This window comes from Lygodium microphyllum, chromosome 12 (assembly GCF_053477565.2).
Source record: "Lygodium microphyllum isolate KBCC chromosome 12, Lygodium_microphyllum_v1.1.10, whole genome shotgun sequence".
Classification (NCBI taxonomy): Eukaryota; Viridiplantae; Streptophyta; class Polypodiopsida; order Schizaeales; family Lygodiaceae; genus Lygodium; species Lygodium microphyllum.
The window spans coordinates 56,275,011-56,283,501 of NC_141146.1; the positions used below are offsets into that span (position 1 = coordinate 56,275,011).

General features: G+C 40.2%; 1 pseudogene; it reads left to right on the forward strand.

Annotated features, from left to right (window-relative positions):
- The first annotated feature begins 303 nt into the window (after nt 1–303).
- On the forward strand, nt 304–1,194 carry LOC148027788 (uncharacterized; annotated as a pseudogene).
- Nucleotides 1,195–8,491: the final 7,297 nt, after the last annotated feature.

Consider the following 8,491-nt stretch of genomic DNA (forward strand, 5'->3'; position numbering starts at 1 on the left):
GCTTAGAGAGGAAGCATCCATACCATTATATGATGGGTGCCGAGTATCTCGCCTGAAGACATTACTTGCACTCTTAAGTGTGCAAGCAAAATACGAGTGGAGCAATGCGAGTGTGACCGAGTTGTTTAGGTACCTTGTACATACACTTTGTTGATTTTTTTTTGGCACTATTATTAAAAACATTTATGCTTTTTCAAGGTGTTTATGATTTTTTTAAGGTTATTAAAATATCATATATTACTACCTGCAAATACCATGCATGAGTCTCGTGATGATGCATGATATGTTTAACGAAAGCTTGGCATGGACTACAACAACATCCATACATGTATCAACGATTGCATACTTTTTTGAGGAGAATACGAGACTATGGAGACATGTCCAAAGTGTGGTGCTCACAGGTATCGACAGGACTTGCAAGGGCAAACCATCCCTCAAAAAGTTCTCAGACACTTTTTGCTTATCTCCCACATAAACCATATGTTTCGTATGTTCGGCATAGCGAGCTTGACAGCATGGCATGTGCAGGATAGGTCCATGGATGGAGCTCAACGAATATTGGCAGATTCACGTGCATGGAGCCACATTGACTCTACCTTCCCAAGCTTTGCTCGAGAGCCAAGGAATCTTTGGCTCAGTCTTGCAATGGATGGCGTGAACCCATTCGGTCTGTGATCAACTTCTTACAGTGTGTGGCCTATAGTCCTTGTCAACTACAATATCCCTCCATGGATTTCTACGAAGAAAGGATATCTCATCCTTAGCTTACTCATCCCCAACCACTACAAAGTCAAAAATATGGACGTGTATCTTCGTCCATTAGTCGATGAGCTTAAGATTTTGTGGGAGGAGGGGGTCACCGTGCAAGATATGAGCAAGCGCGATGGTCGGCGCTTTGCCAATATTCGAGCCATTCTCATGTGGACGATGCATGAATTTTCGGGATTCGGAGAGTGCTCAGGTGAATAGGCCTCCATTCTTGTTGGTAATATCTATATTTTATCTCGTTCAAGCTTGAATTCACTGGGTCGTGGTGTTGGAACAGGTCTAGTTACTTCAGGTTATCATGCATGTCCATTGTGCGGGCCACAGTTAGACTCCTGAAGGTCATGAACCATGAAGAAGATGGTATATCAAGGACGCGCCGCTTTCTTGCCAGAGGATCATGAACTCAGGGAAGGCTTTCTTGGATGACCTCGAACACGTATGAATGCCGCAAGCTGGTACGAGCTGAAAATGGTCCATGCAGAGTCACATCCAAATGGAATGTGGCGGTTCTCAGTTTTCTACGAGTTGCCATATTGGACCCACTTACAGGTCAACCACTTGTTGGATTCCATGTATATTTTCAAGAATGTGGGCAGCTTGCTATGGGACTACATCACAAGAAAGAGAGACACTATAGAGGCGCGAATGGATTTGAAGGAGATAGGTAAGGTGGAGGCGCTTTGGTGGCTGCAGTCGACTGCTGATGGTCGTGTGCAGCTACCTCGCGCTCCTTGGGTTTTGTCCACTAAAGAAGAGCGCATTTGGAAGCAAGTAGTCAAGTCTATCTGCACTCCGACGGGTATGATGTATTTTCTCAGGTCTGCATTTTCTAAAGATGACCAATTATCAGAGCTAAAATCACATGATTGGCATAAGATATGTCAAGTTTGTACTAGAATGGATCGTAATTGGCGTGTGCATTTTGCTATTTGGAGTGTAGCCATGATTCATAATGCTTTCTCATTTGTGGCAGTTTGTACTACCGATCATGATGGCATGATGTCTTACTCCAGAAATACGTACGGCCATTTACAGGTTGTCGACTTTGGTGCAATGGATCTCACAGAAGGAGATTAAGACATCCTCTATTGAATCCTCAAGGCGAGGAGCAGTGAAGACAGTCTGTCTTTTTGAGAAATACCTGCCCACCAGTATGCTCATGATACAAATCCACCTTCTTGTGCATCATGTAGATGAAGTGGAGATTACTAGACCTATCCATACACAATGGATGTTCTTCTTGGAACGCTTCATGAAAATCCTGAAAGGCTTTTTGTGACAACGAGCTTGGCCAAAAGGTAGCATGGCTGAAGGTTGGTTGGTATCAAAGGCGCTAGTGCATATTTCATAATGACTATCAATAGTGGATCCAGACAACAAAATGCTATGGTCACTGAAGGACGATGATAGACTGACTGGAGATGTGGTGGTTGGAAATGGGATAGAAAAAATAATCGATGCTACAATGAACGATAAGGTGAATCGATTTTGTATGTTGCACCATGCCTCTATGGAGACGTGGCTCGCACCAATTACCAGATCGCTAGGCAAGATCGAGAGGAAGCACGATCTGAATTCTAACGTAGTATGCGTCATCGATTGATTTGATATGCCGAGGGCATAGAGGAGATACCGCAGTTCATGTCAATGCGATGGTTGCATGGAGCTTTGAATCTTGCATCTCGTGAAGGAACAGAGGTCTCAATAGAGGAGTGGGAATTCTCGAGGGGATGTAGTCCAAAGGTGATGAGGTATTTAGGATTTGTCGTATCTATATTTTATACGTGACATCTAATTTGAGTGTTTCAATGTACAGTACAAAATATATAGTATAGCGTGGTTGCACGGACGGCATTTTCACGTGGAGCGTATTGACAAAATGCGCTCCACAATGGACTGTGGTATCATGGCAAGGTTCGACCAAGAGAGTCGGCGATGAGCAATGAATCCAAACACGGTTATAGATGAGATAGAGTATTTTGGGAACTTGCAAAGTATTGTTACGGTGGATTACCATAGCTTCTCCATGATACTATTTGATGTGCAGTGGTTCAAAGTGGTACTTGGAGGAGCTGGAGCAATAGTTAGACGAGGTCCATCTCGATTTCTCGAAATAGATTTAAAAAAAAAAGGACGGATTTGCGCGATACCTTTGTGTTGCTGGCCCATTGTGAACAGGTGCATGGACTCATTTGTTTGTTAATTGTATTACGACAAGGTACATGTCACAATAGTTTAAACTCTCTTGTATGTGTTTGTGAACAGGTAATCTTCTATCCAAACCCCCAACAACCTCAATGGTGGAAAGTTATACATCTCCACGAAGTGCGAGAGTATATGATCAAAGCGATGTTCTGAGCATAGATGAAGACAATATGCAAATAGAGGGGTCAATATTGCAAGGGTTGGAGGCCATCGAAAGCTTAGAGCCAGTATTGGCTAACAATGATGGAAATACAGGAGTCCAAGAATTCTTTGGGAACGAGCTGGACTCATCCTTTTGTGGTGACATTGATCCTGGTTTTTTACAACCCGGATTATTGCCACAAAATTTGGCCAAAGTCCCTATCAAGAGCTTACCATATCACTTTGGGTTTACTCTTCAAGCACTAGGTATGCTACATTGCTTCTCGATTATGATAACTCTAGCAAATGGGGGGAACAAGTTCTTAGGAGGTATGTCAATGTAAAGGGTAAAAGGGATGGTTATCTTAGTGAAGATGAAAATGGATTACACCTAGGAGTTGAGTGAATGCATAGATTTTTCAAAGGACTAGCCTCCAAATATACATGGGCTCCGCTTGCATCACTAAGATTTGGAATCTATCACCATCATTAGAGGACACCTCACCCTAGCACACAAGTCAATATCCACATCATGGTGTCATTTGGATCTTGCACAAAAGCTTACAAGAATGGACCCCTTTTGTCACATGCTTATATGTATTTATATACCTATGGGGGGCTAAAGTCAAAGCAGCTTTTAGAAGCCATTTTTTATAATCTCAATAACTCCCAAGAAAAAGTTAATTTCAAGAAAATTCCCATGATACCCGATCGGTTTCGACCTAGTCTACAAAGTTGCAGAATAAACTTTTTTCAAATTCTTCACGGATTTGAAGTTACGAAGGCGCAGACTGCTGGCTACATGCAATTTTCTTCTCTCTTTTACCACACCAACTTTCCACTCTATCCTTCTTGTAAATATATTATAATAATGTGCTTTGGGCACCCACCTCTTGTAATCTAGCTCCATTTCTCTATTTTATCTACCACCATCCTTGGCTTCTTGCATGATGACCAAGGTGGGGACTTGTCCCATCTACTATTCTCCATATTTTCAAAGATGCCATACATCGTCTAGGATTATGTTAATCAAAAAGATTAGCTTAATCTAATCCCTCATGGAGGCTATATAAAGACCCCATGGAGAATGAAGAAGCGGAGAGAGAGGACAATGACAAGTCCATGAGAGCACTCTAGAATATCCTTATCTCCTTAAGGTAAGCTATGAGTGAGTTCTTTTATTATGTAGCACAACGGCAAGCTTCCTCTACCTCTTCTCCTATTATCTCCCTCTCTTCTCATCTTCTCATTCCATGTAGCATAATGGCAAGCTTCTTCTACCTCTTCTCCTCTTGTCTCCCTCTCCTCTCCTCTCTCTCTCTTATATTCCAATATGGTGTCTAGTACATATGTTCTCTCTTGTAAATTTGTGTCTTGATTTTCTTGATTCTCTTTGAGAAAATGGATGTCCTAGCCCATCCTCCCTTTGGATAGGTGGTGCCCCTCTTTAGTTCTCTTAGTGAGGATTGGAGGTTGGATGGGTAAGAGGCAACCCGTTCATCATTTCAGCCCTCATTTTTGGTGCCCCCGTTGAGGACATTCTCAACCACAATTCTCTACCTCCTTATGTGGAATGATACAACACATGGTGGTGCATCCTCTACAACAGGTTCCCCAAGTGGCTCTTCCTCAATGCCTTCACCAACTATTTTTGAAGCTAGTCGAAGTCCACGACTCCCAAAATGGTCTCCTAAAGAAGCTCAAGAAAGGAAGTATGCCTATCGGATGACGGCACGCATGCGGGTAAAATGTGTTCACTTTAGAAATTCCATTATCTCACAACGGAAAAAAATATGTTGCCATCAATTGCTAGGTTCTCATAATTGTGTTGAGTGTTTTGCAAACAAAGTGAAGGCCCTTCCGAGAGGTCCTCGTCTCCAAATCATCAAATCCCTCTCTCTCTCTGGCCTAATCCATATCAAAGGAGGACAACTATGCATGAATGGTGTGGAGTTTTGTAGAAGTGCAAAGTATGGAGACTACCTTCAACTGTTGTTAGCTCGAAGGTTGGGTGTGGTTGAAAAGGTGGCCATCACACCTTATGAAATATATGTCACCAAGGATGGACACACCAAGGCAAGAACAATCACTGGTGAGCAAATTCTCCGTATAGCAAAGTTGGTGGGTTCCAAAAAGAAACACTTTGGGAAAAATCCTTCATAATTCAAGAAAGTGCATTCCCTCTACTCCCTTTAAGTAGTCTCCACTCATGAATAATAATAATGGCCTAAATTTCTACACCTTCCACTCTGTACAAAACATCCAAGTTAATGTATGCATCAGTAGGAAGATTTTCTTCCAGCAGCGTCTTGTCATGTACTTTGGGGCTGAAATATTAAGGGAGATTCTTGTATCACCAGAATCTATAATCTTCCCAATGCTAGACTACAATGCATCCTTCAATGTACATGTCTTTATCCTATTATAATAGTTTCTCATGAATCAGAACGAGTTGTATGGACCTATCCGTCCACTTACTATGCAAACTGTGCATATTGTAGCTAGCACAAAGCTTAGATTCCAAGGCATTATTAGAAGCATACTGGGGCCTAGACGTCTTGCTGAAATCAATGCACTTGTGAACCCATTCCTATCTTCTTCCTCCTTAGGGATCTTTCCTCTATACTGCAAGAATTTTCTTCTCTTGTAGCCAACTATGGATTTTATATCCATTTGATTTGCTACTAAAGCATAAGGTAAGAGGGACAAAAAGTATCTTACTCTAAAAGCAGAGAGACCATGACAATAACCAAAAATCCTAATTGCTGCTGCCTTCTCCAAAAATATCACCTTGTGCGCATTATACTATAACCCAAAGAAACCAAGTAACCTTGTAAGTATCTTAATACACAATATAGGCCATGTTTCTTCCTTTGAGAAGATGACATGGAATACTAAGAAAACATGATAATCAATCCTTTTCCCATTAATGGCCAAGTGCAACATCCTTCAATGAACTACCATCGATTCTCAACCCTTTGTCCCATCCCAAGAAGTTATCAAAATCTTCAATATCCAACTGCAAAAAAGTCGAATATCAAATGAAAGTCAAACTTAAACATATCAATGTATCTTTAAAAATTGGAGATAATAGTACGAATTGGTTTTCATCATGCTCTAGCTTAGTTGGATTCCGTAGATTAATTGATGATGATGTCTCATCAGTCTCTTGCAATTATTTAACATACTCCAACTATTCTCTTCCAAAATTGGAAATTCCAAGTTGGTCTTGAAGACACTTAAACTCGTCAATAATCCCGTACTCTTTCTCATCATCCTTTGCTTTGTTGAAATAAAGAGAAAGGGGATCGCTGGCATCAATACACTTGTCATTTGTAATTTTTAGTGTCTAGTTTCAGTAGCTCTTCATTAGATTCATTTTTGACATCAACTATGCCATTTGCAACATCAGAAGCCTCTGCAATGGTTACTAAACAATAATCCTCTGAGATTAAAGATCCATTGGATATCTAATAGTAGTATGTATTCCTTGTCCTTAATATGAAAAGTTGGAAGAGAAGAAATAGTATAGAAAGAAGGAGAGTCAGACACAATATCTATATTTGCGTGGCTTTCTTCAATAATAGTCTCAGCTCCAAAATAGGCAACATTTAGTTTGTCAGCAATATATGCTTCTTGCTGAGGGTTTAAACATTCCCCTACATCCTTCTGATTTTCCACCTCATCCAAAGGGCAAAAGCTAGAAGATTTCGATGTCTTCGATTGTTGTTCATTAGATTTAATAGGATATTTAACAAGAGTATATACAATGAATGCAATTGCTTTTGACATAAGCCTACATTTCCTAGAATGAGTAGAACAAAACACATATGTTGCACAAAACCTATCAAGAGAATGAGCTACACACTTCGTTGTGAACAGTGACTTCATTGAAGGTGAGGTCCCAATAGGTATATGAACATATTCATTTTTATCTTTTTTAACCATAGGCAATGCTAGACTTTCAAGCTCAGCAAAGTCCTCCACACAAAACTTTTTGCAAGAGTTCACCATGTGGTCAATATCCCAACCAAGGTTGAAACTATCATTTGCAATTGCATAGTAAGATAACTCCATGCCATTCTGAAGAAGAAATTCTAGGAGCCTTTGTAAGGGAGAAACATCTATGATTTGAGACAATCCAAGAATCCTCAATGATGGCTACCTTTGCATGGATATTTCTTAGGCATTCCCACACTTGTTGCTGATGAGCATGGAGAAGAAATTGAGGAAATTTCATGAGCAAAGGTAGCACAACTTAACCCCTCGACCCTGAACAAAAACCTTCTTCTTTTCCATGCTACTTTGCATTCATGATCTACAAAACCATTTTGCCTCAATTGTTGGATTATCTCTTCTTGGTTTGGTCCCACTATCATTAGATTGATTCCTTGAATTTTCTCCATGCTATCTAATGTGTTGGGAGAGAAATCCCAATCGAGCCTTAATTTTTTTTTGAATTTTTAGATTGAGGCATGTAAGCTATCATTATAGCTTCCCTAAATACCTCATGTTGCTTCACCATGACCAATTTTCAGGCCTCTAATTGGACTCTATGCTACCTTTTTCTATATAGGGCTACTCCTAGGTCATTTGATAGCTTCATCAAGGTGGTCTCATAGAGCCTTTGCATATTGTGTTCAACCATGCTTATGGCTCTTGACAAGTTAATGTAGATGGCCGCCCTGCATTCATATGAGGCACTCCATTGACCCCATATTTGATGGTGCTTCCGATGTTGTTTCTCATGTAGATCTATCTTTTCTTTCTCCTAGGCCACTTTGATCTTAGCATCGATGAGCTGGTAGTTAATTATCGCTATATGCATGCTTACCTCAACCTTTTTTATCATGTAGTCTTTGAGTGATTGGTCTTGCCCCTTAAGCATATATTGAAGCTCACTCATGTAGTGGTCTCCTATTCTTTAAGTTGATCTTGAAGCTTTTTAATAACTATATCATGTTCCTTTAGTTGATTCTAAAGCTCTTGTATCTGTTTCTCTTGGAAGTCTTTAAGTGTAGTGTCACACTCTTCCAACTAGTTTTTGAGATCCACAAGCACCAAGTGACGCTCCTTTAGCTAGTGTTTGAACTCTTGCTCTTTATCTTTGTGAATTTCCTTTAGTACATGTTGCATTCCTATAATTAAGCTTGAAATTCATCAACTTTCTTTTTTGAGTCTATCAAGAAACTCTCGTACTCTTCCCATGTACTCTCTAATATATTCTAGAGCTCCTGGTTTGCCTTAAGTGAATTAGCCTCGTCTTCTTTGAGTCCCTTGATTATTTTCTCAAGAGCTCTATCATTTTTATTGAATTTTGGCCCTTGGAAGTGTATTGCATGTTTTTTATGGTATGTATTGTGTGAAATATGTCTTT